Source organism: Triticum aestivum, chromosome 2D (genome assembly GCF_018294505.1).
Source record: "Triticum aestivum cultivar Chinese Spring chromosome 2D, IWGSC CS RefSeq v2.1, whole genome shotgun sequence".
Taxonomy (NCBI): Eukaryota; Viridiplantae; Streptophyta; class Magnoliopsida; order Poales; family Poaceae; genus Triticum; species Triticum aestivum.
Genome location: NC_057799.1, coordinates 71,070,672 through 71,088,251, shown reverse-complemented (window position 1 = coordinate 71,088,251; position 17,580 = coordinate 71,070,672).

Genomic DNA, 17,580 nt, shown 5'->3' with positions numbered 1-17,580 from the left:
TAAAAGAGTAATGTTCAGAAAAAGGGTAATCACTATCATGACAAGTTTTATAAACATAATCATCACTACTTTTTATAGCATAAGTTTCATCACAATAATTATCATAAGTAGCAACTCTGTTCTCATCATAATCGATTGAGACCTCTTCCAAGATAGTGGAATCATCACTAAATAAAGTTGACACTCTTCCAAATCCAATTTCATATTTATCACAATAAGATTCAACATCCTCCAAAATAGTGGGATCACTACTTCCTAAAGTCGACACTCTTCCAAACCCACTTTCATCAATATAATCATCATAGGTAAGAGGCATGCTATCATCATAACAACTTTGCATATCAAAACTTGGGAGGCAAAAAATATCATCTTCATTAAACATAGCATCCCCAAGCTTGGGACAAACATTAATTTCAGCAAATATATTCTCAAATATTTCATCCTCATCAAACATAGCTTCCCCAAGCTTGGGCCCTTTCATATCATAAGCATAATCACTCTCATCATTAAAAATATGGATAGCACCAATAGTATAGCAATTATCATCATCACAATAAGTAGTAGGAGCAACATCATTTGGGAGGGATACCTTTTTACCTTTGTTGCTCCTTATTTTGTTTTTATTCTTCACATTATGTGTGGGTCCAACCTTCTTCTTTGTGCTCCTTATTGATGAGAATGTTTGAATAGAAAGCTCCTCCTCGTTACCTGATTCATCATAAGAAATAATAGGAGGATATTGGGAAGTCTCTTCCCTTTCGTTAGTATTCTCTTCATCTTCTATTTGCCTCCTTTTCTTTAGGTAATTGGCAATATAAGGATTTTCAATGCAATTCACCGCACCAAACATATAAATATCCTCTAGATCAAAATCAAGAAATCTATCAAGATTAAATTTTGGAATACCCTCAGTTATACGTTTCATTTCTTCATACCCCAAAAGAAGACTAAGCTCTTTATGATGCTCAAGGGTAATCAAATTATCACAATTTTTGGATACGATTTGGTCATGAAACAATTTGCATTGGAGATTTAAATGACCACGTTCATTGCAAAGTTCACAAGGAGCGCGAAAAATATTGAATTTTTTAGCACAAACATCAAGACTTCCTTGCAACCTTTTAGTTTCTAAATACTTATGCCTCTTGCAATATCTATTTTCCCTATTTGGTGTATACTTGCAAACCCAATCTACTCCACAAAAATCAACATGCTTATAAGAGACATTTTCATCATAACTAGTGCAATCATCATTAGTACTATGGATATTCAAAGAGTTCATACTAACAACATTGCAATCATGCTCATCATTCAAATATTTAGTATCAAACATTCTATAGATTTTTCTTCTAGCACTTGAGCACAATTTTCCTTTTCATCAAACTCACGAAAGATATTAAAAAGACGAAGCGTATGAGACAAACTTAATTCCATTTTTTTGGTAGTTTTCTTTTATAAACTAAACTAGTGATAAAACAAGAAACAAAAAGATTCGATTGCAAGATCTAAAGATATACCTTCAAGCACTCACATCCCCGGCAACGGCGCCAGAAAAGAGCTTGATGTCTACTACACAACCTTCTTCTTGTAGACGTTGTTGGGCCTGCAAGTGCACAGGTTTGTAGGACAGTAGCAAATTTCCCTCAAGTGGATGACCTAAGGTTTATCAATGCGTGGGAGGCGTAGGATGAAGATGGTCTCTCTCAAACAACCCTGCAACCAAATAACAAAGAGTCTCTTGTGTCCCCAACACACCCAATACAATGGTAAATTGTATAGGTGCACTAGTTCGGCGAAGGGATGGTGATACAAGTGCAATATGGATGGTAGATATAGGTTTTTGTAATCTGAAAATATAAAAACAGCAAGGTAACTAATAATAAAAGTGAGCGTAAACAGTATTGCAATGCTAGGAAACAAGGCCTAGGGTTCATACTTTCACTAGTGCAAGTTCTCTCAACAATAATAACATAGATAGATCATATAACAATCCCTCAACATGCAACAAAGAGTCACTCCAAAGCCACTAATAGCGGAGAACAAACGAAGAGATTATGGTAGGGTACGAAACCACCTCAAAGTTATCCTTTCTGCTCGATCTATTCAAGAGTTCGTAGTAAAATAACATGAAGCTATTCTTTCCGTTCAATCTATCATAGAGTTCATACTAGAATAACACCTTAAGACACAAATCAACCAAAACCCTAATGTCACCTAGATACTCCATTGTCACCTCAAGTATCCGTGGGCATGATTATACGATATGCATCACACAATCTCGGATTCATCTATTCAACCAACACAAAGTACTTCAAAGAGTGCCCCAAAGTTTCTACCAGAGAGTCAAGACGAAAACGTGTGCCAACCCCTATGCATAGGTTCATGGCGGAACCCTCAAGTTGATCACCAAAACATACATCAAGTGGCATGTGATATCCCATTGTCACCACAGATACGCACGACAAGACATACATCAAGTGTTCTCAAATCATTAAAGACTCAATCCGATAAGACAACTTCAAGAGGAAAACTCAATTCATCACAAGAGAGTAGAGGGGGAGAAACATCATAAGATCCAACTATAATAGCAAAGCTCGCGATACATCAAGATCGTGTGAAGTCGAGAACACGAGAGACAGAGAGATCAAACACATAGCTACTGGTACATACCCTCAGCCCCGAGGGTGAACTACTCCCTCCTCGTCATGGAGAGCGCCGGGATGATGAAGATGGCCACCGGTGATGGGTTCCCCCTCCGGCAGGGTGCCGGAACGGGCTCCCGAGAGGTTTGTGGTGGCTACAGAGGTTTGCGGCGGCGGAACTCCGGATCTATCTTCTGTTCTGATGTTTTTAGGGTACGTAGGCTTATAGAGGCGAAAGAAGTCAGTCGGCGGAGCCTCGAGGGGCCCACGAGAGGGTAGGGCGCGCCCAGGGGGGTGGGCGCGCCCCCCTGTCTCGTGGCTCCCTCCATGCTCCCCTGGCTTGTACTCCAAGTCTCCTGGATCATAATCTTTTCAAAAATCACGCTACCGAAGGTTTCATTCCGTTTGGACTCCTTTTGATGTTCCTTTTCTTTGAAATACTGAAACAGGCAATAAAACAGCAATATGAGCTGGGCCTCCGGTTAATAGGTTAGTCCCAAAAGTAATATAAAAGTGTATAATAAAGCCCGTAATCATTCAAAATAGATAATAAAATAGCATGAATGCTTCATAAATTATAGATACGTTGGAGACGTATCAGCATACTGTGGAGCCTACGTCTAAAGCATAGGGGACGACCTTCGTCCTTTCACTCTCTTATGCCATGGTCTGGTCTTGAGTCTTACTCAATACTCACACCTTATAACACAGCCAAGATCCTTCTTTGCCGATCTATTTTGAACTCCTTCAAAATCTTGTCACGATATGTATTCATTTGAAAGTACTATTAAGCGCTTTGATCTATCCTTTTAGATCTTGATGCTCAATGTTCAACCAGCTTAATACATGTTTTCCATTGAAAAACACTTTTCAAACAACCCTATATGCTTTCCAGAAATTCTACATCATTTCCGATCAACAATATGTCAACAACATATACTCATCAGAAATACTATAGTGCTCCCATTCACTTCTTTGGAAATACAAGTTTCTCATAAACTTTGTATAAACCCGAAATCTTTGATCATCTCATCAAAGCGCATATTCCAACTCCGAGATGCTTACTCCAGTCCTTAGAAGGATCGCTAGAGCTTTGCATACTTGTTAGTATCTTTCAGGATTGACAAAACCTTCTGGTTGTATCACATACAACCTTCCCTCAAGAAAATCGTCGAGGAAACAATGTTTTGACATCCTATCTGCAAGATTTCATAAATGATGCAGTAACTGCTAATATAATTCCAACAGACTCTTAGCATCACTACGAGTGAGAAAGTCTCATCGTAGTCAACTCCTTGAACTTGTCAGAAAACATCTTAGTGACAAGTCGAGCTTTCTTAATGGTGATACATACCATCATTGTCTGTCTTCCCTTTTAGAATCCATCTGTACCCAACAGCCTTACGACCATCAAGTAGTTCTTCCAAAGTCTATACTTTGTTTTTATACATGGATCCTCTCTCGGATTTTATGGCCTCGAGCCATTCGTCGGAATCCGGGCCCACCATCGCTTCTCCATAGCTCGTAGGTTCATTGTTGTCTAGCAACATGACTTCCAAGACAGAATTACCGTACCACCATGAAGTAGTACGCATCCTTGTCGACCTACAAGGTTTGGTAGTGACTTGATCTGAAGTTTCATGATCACTATCATTAGCTTCCACTTCAATTGGTGTAGGCGCCACAGGAACAACTTCCTGTGCCCTGCTACACACTAGTTGAAGTGACGGTTCAATAACCTCATCAAGTCTCCACCATCCTCCCACTCAATTCTTTTGAGAGAAACTTTTCCTCGAGAAAGGACCCGTTTCTAGAAACAATCACTTTTGCTTCCGGATCTGAAATAGGAGGTATAGCCAACTGTATTGGGTGTCCTATGAAGATGCATTTATCCGCTTTGGGTTCGAGCTTATCAGGCAAAACTTTTCAGATAAGTGTCACAGCCCCAAACTTTTAAGAAACGACAACTTAGGTTTCTCTAAACCATAGTTCATACGGTGTCATCTCAACGGAATTACGTGGTGCCCTATTTAAAGTGAATGCGGTTGTCTCTAATGCCTAACCCGTAAACGATAGTGGTAAGAGACATCATGGTATGCACCATATCCAATAGGGTGCATTTATGATGCTCGACACACCATCACACTATGGTGTTCCAGGCGGTATTAGTCGTGAAACAATTTCCACAATGTCTTAATTGTGTACCAAACTCGTAACTCAGATATTTATCTCTATGATCATATCATAGACACTTTATCCTCTTGTCACGATGATCTTCAACTTCACTCTGAAATTATTTGAACCTTTCATTATTTCAGACTTGTGTTTTATCAAGTAAATATACTCAACATCTACTCAAATCATCTGTGAAGTAAGAATATAACGATATCCACTGCGTGCCTCAGCACTCATTGGACTGCACACATCAAAATGTATTACTTCCAACAAGTTGCTTTCTTGTTCCATCTCACTGAAAACGAGGCCTTTCAGTCATCTTGCCTATGTGGTATGACTTGCATGTCTCAAGTGATTCAAAATCAAGTGAGTCCAAATGATCCATCTGCATGGAGTTTCTTCATGCGTATATACCAATAGACATGGTTCACATGTCTCAAACTTTTCAAAAACGAGTGAGTCCAAAGATCCATCAACATGGAGCTTCTTCATGCGTTTTTATACCAATATGACTCAAATGGCAGTGCCACAAGTTGGTGGTACTATCATTACTATCTTATATCTTTTGGCATGAACATGTGTATCACTACGATCGAGATTCAATAAACCATTCATTTTAGGTGCAAGACCATTGAAGGTATTATTCAAATAAACAGAGTAACCATTATTCTCCTTAAATGAATAACCATATTGCAATAAACATAATCCAATCATGTCTATGCTCAACGCAAACACCAAATAACAATTATTTAGGTTTAACACCAATCTCGATGGTAGAGGGAGCATGCGATTCTTGATCACATCAACCTTGGAAACACTTCCAACACATATCGTCATCTCACCTTTAGCTAGTCTCCGTTTATTTCGCAGCTTTTATTTCGATTTACTAACACTTAGAAACCGAACCGGTATCTAACACCCTGGTGCTACTAGGAGTACTAGCAAAGTACACATTAATATAATGTATATACAATATACTTCTGTCAACCTTGCCAGCCTTCTCATCTACCAAGTATCTAGGGTAATTCTGCTTCAGTGACCGTTCCCCTCATTTCAGAAGCACTTAGTCTCGGGTTTCGGTTCAACCTTGGGTTTCTTCACTAGAGCAGCAACTGATTTGCCGTTTCATGAAGTATCCCTTCTTGCCCTTTCCCTTCTTGAAACTAGTGGTTTTACTAATCATCAACAATTGATGCTCCTACTTGATTTCTACTTTCGCGGTGTCAAACATCGCGAATAGCTCAAGGATCATCATATCTATCCCTGATATGTTATAGTTCATCACGAAGCTCTAGTAGCTTGGTGGCAGTGACTTTAGAGAACCATCACTATCTCATCTGGAAGACAACTCCCACTCGATCAAGCGATTGTAGTACTCAGACAATCTGAGCACATGCTCAATGATTGAGATTTTCTCCCTTAGTTTGTAGGCTAACAAACTCGTCGGAGGTCTCATACCTCTTGACGTGGGCACGAGCCTGAAATCCCAATTTCAGCCCTTGAAACATCTCATATGTTCCGCGACGTTTCAAAAACGTCTTTGGTGCCTCAATTCTATACCGTTTTAATATTACGCACTAAACTATCACGTAGTCATCAAAACATGCCTCAATTCTATAAGCCTTCTGTGCAGCAATGAGGACAATCCTCAGTTTACGGACACAGTCCGCATAATTGCTACTATCAACTTTCAACTAAATTTTCTCTAGGAACAAATCTTAAACAGTAGAACTAAATCATAAGCTACGACATAATTTGCAAAGACCTTTTGACTATGTTCATGATAATTAAGTTCATCTAATCAAATTATTTAATGAACTCCCACTCAGATAGACATCCCATTAGTCATCTAAGTGATACATGATCCGAGTCAACTAGGCCGTGTCCGATCATCACGTGAGACGGACTAGTCATCATCGGTGAACATCTCCATGTTGATCATATCTGCTATACGACTCATGTTCGACCCTTTGGTCTCTTGTGTTCCGAGGCCATGTCTGTACATGCTAGGCTCGTCAAGTCAACCTAAGTGTTTTGCATGTGTAAATCTGGCTTACACCCGTTGTATGTGAATGTTAGAATCTATCACACCCAATCATCACGTGGTGCTTCGAAACAACGAACTTTTTCAACGGTGCATAGTTAGGGGGAACACTTTCTTGAAATTTTAGCGAGGGATCATCTTATTTATGCTACCGTCGTTCTAAGCAAATAAGATGTAAAAACATGATAAACATCACATGCAATCAAATAGTGACATGATATGGCCAATATCATTTTGCTCCTCTTGATCTCCATCTTCGGGGCGCCATGATCATCATCGTCACCGGCATGACACCATGATCTCCATCATCATGATCTCCATCATCGTGTCTTCATGAAGTTGTCTCGCCAACTATTACTTCTACTACTACGGCTAACGGTTTAGCAATAAAGTAAAGTAATTACATGGCGTTATTCAATGACTCGCAGGTCATACAATAAATTAAGACAACTCCTATGGCTCCTGCCGGTTGTCATACTCATCGACATGCAAGTCGTGATTCCTATTACAAGAACATGATCAATCTCATACATCACATATATCATTCATCACATCCTTTTGGCCATGTCACATCACACGACACATGCTGCAAGAACAAGTTAGACGTCCTCTAATTGTTTTTGCAAATTTTTACGTGGCTGCTATAGGTTTCTAGCAAGAACGTTTCTTACCTACGCCAAAACCACAATGTGATATGCTAATTTCTATTTACCCTTCATAATGACCATTTCCATCGAATCCGATCCGACTAAAGTGGGAGAGACAGACACCCGCTAGCCACCTTATGCAACTAGTGCATGTCAGTCGGTGGAATCTGTCTCACGTAAGCGTACGTGTAAGGTCAGTCCGGGCCGCTTCATCCCACGATGCCGCCGAATCAAGATAAGACTAGTAACGACAAGTAAATTGACAAAATCGACGCCCACAACAACTTGTGTTCTACTCGTGCATAGAAACTACGCATAGACCTAGCTCATGATGCCACTGTTGGGGAACATAGCAGAAATTCAAAATTTTCTACGCATCACCAAGATCAATCTATGGAGTAACTAGCAACGAGAGAGAGGGGAGTGCATCTTCATACCCTTGAAGATCGTGATATGGAAGCGTTGCAAGAACACGGTCAGTGGAGTCCTACACGAAGCGATTCAGATCGCGGCCGAATCCGATCTAAGCACCGAAAAACGGTGCCTCCGCGTTCAACACACATGCAGCCCGGTGACGTCTCCCGTGCCTTGATCCAGCAAGAAGAGAGGGAGAGGTTGGGGAAGACTTCGTCCAGCAGCAGCACAACAGCATGGTGGTGATGGAGGAGCGTGGCACTCCAGCAGGGCTTTGCCAAGCACTGCGAGAGACGAGGAGGGAGAGGGGTAGGGCTGCGCCAAGAGAGAGGGAGACTCGTGTCTCTGGCAGCCCCCAAAACCCCCACTATATATAGGGGAAAGGGAGGGGGGTGCCGGCCCCCTAGATCCATCTAGAGGGGGGCGGCGGCCCCTCGGGGGGGGGGGGGCAGCGGCCCCCTTAGGGTTTCCAACTAGGGGGGCGCCCGCCCTCCCCCCCCGGGGGGGTAACGGCCCCCCTAGGGTTTCCAACCCTAGGTGCCTTGGGCCCTTGGGGGGCGCACCAGCCCACTAAGGGGCTGGTTCCCCAACTACAGCCCATTAGGTCCTTCGGGGCAGGTGGACCCCTGAAACCCCTTCGGTGGTCCCGATATAATACCGATAAACCCCGAAACCTTTTCGGTGACTGAAACTGGACTTCCCATGTATAAATCTTCACCTCCGGACCATTCCGGAACTCCTCGTGATGTCCGGGATCTCATCCAGGACTCCGAACAACATTCGGTAACCACGTACATCTATTCCCTATGACCCTAGCGTCATCGAACCTTAAGTGTGTAGACCCTACGGGTTCGGGAACTATGCAGACAGGACCGAGACATCTCTCCGGCCAATAACCAACAGCGGGATCTGGATACCCATGTTGGCTCCCACATGTTCCACGATGATCTCATCGGATGAACCACGATGTCGGGGATTCAATCAATCCCGTATACAATTCCCTTTGTCAATCGGTATGTTACTTGCCCGAGATTTGATCGTCGGTATCCCAATACCTCGTTCAATCTCATTACCGGCAAGTCACTTTACTCGTTCCGTAATGCATGATCCCGTGACTAACTACTTAGTCACATTAAGATCATTATGATGATGCATTACCGAGTGGGCCCAGAGATACCTCTCCGTCATACGGAGTGACAAATCCTACTCTCGATTCGTGCTAACCCAACAGACACTTTCGGAGATACCTGTAGTGCACCTTTATAGCCACCCAGTTACGTTGTGACGTTTGATACACCCAAAACACTCCTACGGTATCCGGGAGTTGCACAATCTCATGGTCTAAGAAAATGATACTTGACATTAGAAAAACTCTTAGCAAACGAACTACACGATCTTGTGCTATGCTTAGGATTGGGTCTTGTCCATCACATCATTCTCGTAATGATGTGATCCCGTTATCAATGACATCCAATGTCCATGGTCAGGAAACCATAACCATCTATTGATCTACGAGCTAGTCAACTAGAGGCTAACTAGGGACATGTTGTGGTCTATGTATTCACACATGTATTACTGTTTCCAGTTAATACAATTATAGCATGAACAATAGACAATTATCATGAACAAGGAAATATAATAATAACCATTTTATTATTGCCTCTAGGGCATATTTCCAACACCATCCCCGTTAAGGTTGTCGTGGTATTCTCACGGGGGGTGCAAGACGACATATGCCACAAGGTGACTTCGTGTGAGGGCAAGACTGCTGCTGATAGGCCCGGGAGCGGGTATGCGAGTAGCACGCGGTAGTTTACCTAGGTTCTGGGCTCTCCGGAGAGATAATACCCCTACTCCTGCATGTCTGAGTATATCTGGTACAGAGTTGCTCCTGGAGCTGTATCTGGGCTCAGTGTCATAGCCATCTGGCTTTGTATATTCCTCGGATGTGGCATGCTAGTGGCCGGCCGTGCTCATGGCCGTGAGCATGTGTGTGCTCATGCGTGAGTGCATGAGAGAGTGGGGGAGTGGATGGATGGATGGCTAGCTTATATAGTGTGGGGTAGCTTAGGAAGTAAGCTATGTAGCTAGGTATGGTAGCTAGCTAGCTAGTGGCATGGTGGGATGTCATGCTTGTCCCCTGGGTCACTTCATAAATAGTGCCAGGGGACAAGTGACACTGTACATGATGGGTGGGGTGACACGTGAATAGTGCTGGGTACGGTCGTCACGTCGGGGTCGCGTCAAGCTGCAGTTGACTTCGGGCAGCCAGCTGGTTGGAGCAGTCGGCAGCCAGCAGCCGGCCTGGTGGAGCAGTCGGCAGCCAGCAGTCGGCAGGGACGGCCGGGAAGTCGGCAGCCAGCAGCCGGCCTGGTGGAGTAGTCGGCAGCCAGCAGTCGGCAGGGGCGGCCGGGAAGTCGGCAGCCAGCAGCTGGCCTGGTGGAGCAGTCGGCAGCCAGCAGTCGGCAGGGGCGGCCGGGAAGTCGGCAGCCAGCAGTCGGCCTGGTGGAGCAGTCAGCAGCCAGCAGTCGGCCTGGTGGAGCAGTCGGCAGCCAGCAGTCGGCCTGGTGGAACAGTCAGCAGCCAGCAGTCGGCCGGGTAGTTGGACTGAGGGGCTTTGCTAGCCCCGATGTCTTGAAATATCGTCTTGCCGTCTTCGGGATACCCGTCGCCAATAACTCCGACAGTAGCCCCCGAGCCTCCGGGCAACTTGGCAAAGTTGGGTGGAGGTTCCTTGGCAGGTGTTAATGTAGTCTCCGAGCCTCCGAGCGAGGAGGGGGTTTTCCCACGGAAATGATCATGCAAAAAGATGAAGTTAGTCCACGCAGATATATCAAATGTTTGCTTTTAGCATTGCAAGTTTTATGCAGAGGGTGCCGACTCGGTTTCGTCCGAGCCCCCTTAATCTTTTTCGTGTTCCCTCCATTCTTTGGCTTGTGCTCTCGCTTGCCGGGCAGCCGCTCTGCGGTCTGTGGCTGAGAGTGGGCCGCGAAGTGGAGTGTACAGTACTCAGAGTCTGGGAGCAGATTCGACCGAGCAGATACTTGTAAAGGAAACGCCCGGGTCGCCCGAACCGTTTTTCTTCCCAGACGTTTTTCGCGTGGGTGGCCTCCAGCGTTCACTCTTGCTAGCTGGACAGCCGCTCTGCGGTCTGTGACTAAGAGTGGGCCTTTGGTACCGCGCACGCTACTAAGCCGTCTGCGGGAACTAACGTCTCAGGCCAAGCGGCCAGCCCCCGGGTCAACTCTGGCTGGCGCCGGGGCGAACAGTGATGCAACTGTAATGAAATGCGGAGATAGTCCCCCGAGCATCGCTTCGGGGTTATCCGTGCTTGCGTTGTGCAAAAAGTATGCGGGTGAGGAGCTCACATTGATTTTCGTGTAGTCGCGGTCGTTGTCGAAGACAGCCGGCACGGCTCGGCGCTCGCGGAGCGCGCCGGCGCACCCGCTGGGTGCAGCCTTCGAGCCTCTGGGTGCTCAAGGGGGGGTCCCGGCCGGTCAAGCTCGACCGGCCAGGCGGCAAAGCGGAACGCGGCCGAGCCGGCTTGGCACAGCCGGCCAGGCGGCGAGGCATATGGCAGCGCCCTTTTTCTTCTTCTTCTCTTCTGCCGGCTACTGGTAGCCGGACAAAACTTCTTCTTTTGTCTCTTGTTTTGTTTCTTGCGATCTTCCGTGGGGGCGCGCCAGCGCACCCACTGGCTGTAGCCCCCGAGATTCGAGCCGACTACTGAGCAGTCGGGCCGGATCTCCTAGAACCTACTTTGTCTTCTTCCTCGTGGGGGCGCGTCAGCGCACCCACTGGGTGTAGCCTCCGAGATTCGGGCGCTCGAGGAGAGTCCAGCCGGTCAGGCTTGACTGGCCAGGTTGCGAAGCGGGGCCAGCCGGACGGGCCCCTCAGCCAGCGCTGGCGGCGAAGCGGACAGGCGAGCTAGTCGGCCGAGCAGCGACGTGGGCAGGCGACCGGAGCAGCTGACGGAGTCCGTGCAGCCGGCCATGCACGCAGCTGTGCTGCCGGCCACGCACACGGGCGTGCATGTGGCCCTGCAACCGGCCATGCATGCATGCATATATATATAGATCTTGTTTTCTCTCTCTTTTTTGCAAGGCCAGTCGTCGTTTGACTTTTCTTTTTCTTCACAGCCGGATGGGCACCCGGCCCCTTTTTCTCTTTTCCATCCGTTCTCTCAGCCGGCATCTCACCTTTTTTTTCTCAGCACCCGGCCACTTTTTTTTCTTTCTTTCTCCGCCTCGGCAGCCGGCAATAGAGCGCACAGACGCAAACGGCGGGAGCTGGGCATGGCGCGCACCGGAGCGGCGCCCGGTGGAGGGAGGCGGAGGCGGCCAGGCAAGGCAGCGAGCGGGGCCGGCACGCGGGAGCCGGCGCAGGCGGGCGCGGCGGGCAGAAGCCGGCGCGGAGCCGGCAGGCGGCCGGGTCGGTAGCCGGCATGCCGGGTTCGGAGCGCGGAGCCAGCAGGCGGCCGAGCCGCGTCGCCGGTAGGCCGGGTTCGGAGCGCGGAGCCAGCAGGCGGCCGGGCCGCGCAGCCGGCAGGCCGGGTTCGGAGTCGGCGCGGGGCGCGCCCGCGAGGCGGAGCGAAGCTGGCACGGGGGAGGAGCCGGAGCCTGGTGCGTCGAGGAGGTGGATCGGGGGCCGGAGCCGGAAGGGGCTTTCACAGAAGCCGGCCAGGGCGCGCGGAGGCCGGCTAGCGCGGGGCTGCCGCGAAGCCGGCAAGAGGAGCGGGCGCGGAGCCGGCTGCTGTGCGCGGAGGACCGGCCGCGGGCCGAGTCACGGGCAGCCGGCACGGGGCGCAGCGGCGAGGCGGAGCCGATGGCGGACGCGGAAGCCGGCGAGGAGCACCCAGCCGCGGGCCGGCGCACGGAGGAGCGAGGCCGGCACGGGAGCCCGCAGGCAAGGACGGAGACGACCCCACGAGGGGAGTGCTCTCCGCGGCCGCTGCTGCGAGGGCGGATGACGGCGATGACGAGACGGCCACGGCAACGCGAGCCACCGAGACGGCGAGTCGGCCGCGGGGGCGACGGGCCGGATGGCGGAGGACTCGGCGCGCGCGGACCGGGCCAGATGGCGGAGCCGGACGCGGCAGCGGGCTGCTGGCGCGCAGGGACGGTGCAGGCGAGGCGCGGCTGCGCCGGTGGTGGTGAGGAGCCGTTCGCGGAGGCGCGCGAGGACATGGCACAGCCGACGCGGAGGAGACCGGAGGAGGGCTGAGTGCTGGGACAGCTCGAAGGCGGGCCGGACAGCCGCACGCGGCTCGGCGCGGTGGTGAAGCAGAGCACGGCCGCTTGGCGAAGGTTGTGCGCGAGGCACTGGAGAGGGAGCAGCAACGGCGAGGCCGTCACTGTCTGGTTGACGTATGGCCATTATCTGGGTGCTGTACGGGGATATCTGACCTGTATACATGTGATATACGGCCATGGTTTGACTAATGTCTGGGAAGTGCATGACCTTGGTCCGGCCATCACACGGGGAGTGTACAGGCAATAACTGGCCATTGTATAGGAAACCCGCGAGGCATGTATGAGGATTATGTGGCCATGTACGGGGTAGTATGTGTGTAGTGGTATGGCTAATTGTTTGACCATTGTTGACTAGCATCCAGCTAGCTTGCAAAGATGGTATGTGGAGGAGCGAACGCGCGTGTGTCGGCCAAAGCAAGGCGTAACACGGAGGGAAGCAAACGCAAGCGGCGCGTGGATGGCCACGGTCGACCGAAACAAGGCCCCGCGCGCGGCGCGTGCGCGGACGGACAACCGGCGTCGTAACGGTGGTGATGATGAAGGCGGCGAGGCCGACGATGAGGACGCGCCGCCCCTCGCGGCCGCTCCGGGGGCGTGTCGATGTCGGGCCCCCGAGCGCTACCGGAGAGACGACGGCGACGTCGCGGCGGATATGACAAGGATGGTCCCGCCCGGACTGCTAAACCAGCAGCAGCGCGGTAGCATAGTACCGCCCCACGGTGGGCGTCAAATGTCGTGGTATTCTCACGGGGGGTGCAAGACGACATATGCCACAAGGTGTACCGGAGAGACGACGGCGACGTCGCGGCGGATATGACAAGGATGGTCCCGCCCGGACTGCTAAACCAGCAGCAGCGCGGTAGCATAGTACCGCCCCACGGTGGGCGTCAAATGTCGTGGTATTCTCACGGGGGGTGCAAGACGACATATGCCACAAGGTGGCTTCATGTAAGGGCAAGACTGCTGCTAATAGGCCCGGGAGCGGGTATGCGAGTAGCACGCGGTAGTTTACCCAGGTTCAGGGCTCTCCGGAGAGATAATACCCCTACTCCTGCATGTCTGAGTATATCTGGTACAGAGTTGCTCTTGGAGCTGTATCTGGGCTCAGTGCCATAGTCATCTGGCTTTGTATATGCCTCGTATGTGGCATGCTAGTGGCCGGCCGTGCTCATGGCCGTGAGCATGTGTGTGCTCATGCGTGAGTGCATGAGAGAGTGGGGGAGTGGATGGATGGATGGCTAGCTTATATAGTGTGGGGGTAGCTTAGGAAGTAAGCTATGTAGCTAGGTATGGTAGCTAGCTAGCTAGTGGCATGGTGGGATGTCATGCTTGTCCCCTGGGTCACTTCATAAATAGTGCCAGGGGACAAGTGACACTGTACATGATGGGTGGGGTGACACGTGAATAGTGCCGGGTACGGTCGTCACGTCGGGGTCGCGTCAGGCTGCAGTTGACTTCGGGCAGCCAGCTGGTTGGAGCAGTCGGCAGCCAGCAGCCGGCCTGGTGGAGCAGTCGGCAGCCAGCAGTCGGCAGGGGCGGCCGGGAAGTCGGCAGCCAGCAGCCGGCCTGGTGGAGTAGTCGGCAGCCAGCAGTCGGCAGGGGTCGCCGGGAAGTCGGCAGCCAGCAGCCGGCCTGGTGGAGCAGTCGGCAGCTAGCAGTCGGCAGGGGCGGCCGGGAAGTCGGCAGCCAGCAGTCAGCCTGGTGGAGCAGTCAGCAGCCAGCAGTCGGCCTGGTGGAGCAGTCGGCTTGGTGGAACAGTCAGCAGCCAGCAGCCAGCCGGGTAGTTGGACTGAGGGGCTTTGCTAGCCCCGATGTCTTGAAATATCGTCTTGCCGTCTTCGGGATACCCGTCGCCAATAACTCCGACGTGATGCACACCGAAAAGAATGTGGCAGAGTCCCTTTTCCGCACGATCCTCAACATTCCTGGTAAGACGAAGGATAACGTTAAAGCTAGAGCCGATCAACAGAGAATTTGTGATAGATCACGTCTAAACATGAAGCCTCCCACAGGCGGTCAAAAAAACTGGTTCAAGCCAGATGCTTACTTTGTCCTAAATCGCTAGAAAAAAGGAAGTACTTATCTGACTGAAACACATTTTGAAGTTCACCGCTGGTTATGCATCGAATATAATTAAGGGAGTCAATCATTCAACGGGCAAAGTGACCGGCCTAAAGAGTCATGAATACCATGTATGGATTGAGCGGATAATGCCAGTGATGGTTCGAGGCTATGTCCCCGAGCATGTCTGGCGAGTGCTTGCCAAGCTAAGCCATTTCTTCCGCACGCTCTGTGCTAAAGAAGTAAGTAAAGACGTGATTGAAAAATTGCATAAGAAGGCACCGGAGTTGATAGTCAAGCTAGAGAAGATCTTTCCGCCAGACTTCTTTACTCCGATGACACATCTCATTCTGCACCTGGCGAACGAGGTATTGTTGGGGGGTGCCTGTGCAGAATCGCTGGCAGTACGGCCCTAAGAGACAAAACAAGCATCTCCGATAGAAATGTGAAAACAAAGCTAAGATTGAAACTTCCATAGCTGAGGCAGTTATCCTAGAGGAGGTGTCAGACCTCAGGACATCATACTATCCAGACCATGCTCCCCATCTGCATAACAAGGTGCCTCGATACAATATAGAAGAGCCCAAGTATCAACCCAGGCTCCATCTACTCAACATGCAAGGTGGGAGGGCTGGGGCCTCGAAATCTTATAACATGCCACGACAAGAGTGGGAGGACCTCATGTTCTATATCTTGCACAACATCAAGGAACTTGAGGAAGTGTGGATGAGATAATACCACTACACCATTCCTTTATGTCTTCCACATCATCATGTTCTATGTTCACTTAGTCCCGGTCTAACACCGCTTTTCTTCTTTTAGTGATTTTGTTCAAGAGGAATGGACCGGAATGAATCCTCCTACTGAGGCGGAGGCACTTACTCTTCTCCGTCATGGAAACCCTGGACGTAAAAAATTTGTTGCTTGGTTCATGGAGAAAGTAATTTTCCACATTCCCCTATTAAATACTGATACGTCTCCAACGTATCTATAATTTTTTATTATTCCATGTTGTTTTATTATCAATCTTGGATGTTTTATAATCATTTTATAGTTATTTTATATCATTTTTTGGTACTAACCTATTGACATTGTGCCAAGTGCCAGTTGCTATTTTTTCCATGTTTTTTACATCGTAGAAAATCCTTATCAGACGGAGTACAAATGCCACGAAACTTTACGAAGATTTTTTATGGACCAGAAGGAAGATATTGGGCCCTGGTTGCACCTGGAGAGAGTCCCTAGCAGGGGACAACCCACCATGGCGCGCCAGGAGGCCCAGGCGCGCCCTGGTGGGTTGTGCCCACCTCGGGTGCCCCCTGGACTGCCTCTTTGCTCTATAAATACCCCTAAAATATCAGAACCATAGAAGCGTCGACGAAATATTCATCCAGCCGCCGCAGAGTCCAGAACCACCAGATCCAATCTAGACACCATCTCAGATGGGGTTCACCACCTCCATTGATGCCTCTCCGATGATACCCAATTATTAACAAATTGACAACACTGTATTTTGTAAACTATTCAACATGTATTAAAAAGTATTGTGTTGATCTTTTCAATATAATTATTCAAATTTTTACAGAATAATTTTTTAATACACGTTCAACTTTTCTTAAAATACACATTGACAATTTTTAATGGAAGACGGAGATTTTTCAAAAACACGTTATAATTTATTAATACATGTGAACCATTTTCCAAAAACATGCTGAACATTTTTCAAATGCACTAACACCTTCTTTAAGTTTATGGAAGTTGTAATTTTTTTTCTTACATTTATCTTTTGAGCGGTAAAAATAATATGTAAATTTAATATAAAGAACTTGAAATAATAAAAAGAAAAATTGTGCAGGCCCAGAGAAGTGCCATATATAGTAAAAACGCTTGAAGAGGTACATACAAACCAAAGCGGATTTTTCGAGCACGGTCGCCACAGAGCACGTTTTTTGGAAGGCTAAAAACGAGCACTTTAAAGTTTAAAAAATAGTTGATTATTTTCACAGAAAAACATATGCATGTGCTCTAAGTGACTTTCAGTTTTTTTTTCAAAATTATGTTATATTATACCCTGCACAAAAAGACAAAAATATGGCCAGAAAAAAACAAGCTGAACTTTCCATGTATTTGTTTCTTTATCTCTCACATACAAACACATATTTTGATGAAAATCCCCACGGATATATTACACTTCTGAGTGTGCATTTACAAAAAGAAAAAACAGATTTTTTTGCTGTAAAATCTGTTTCTTTGAACTTAAAAAAAGGACACAATGTGACTGTGCTACGAAGTTACTTTTTGCACAACGATGCAATATATAAAGTTCGACCTCTTCAATATGTACT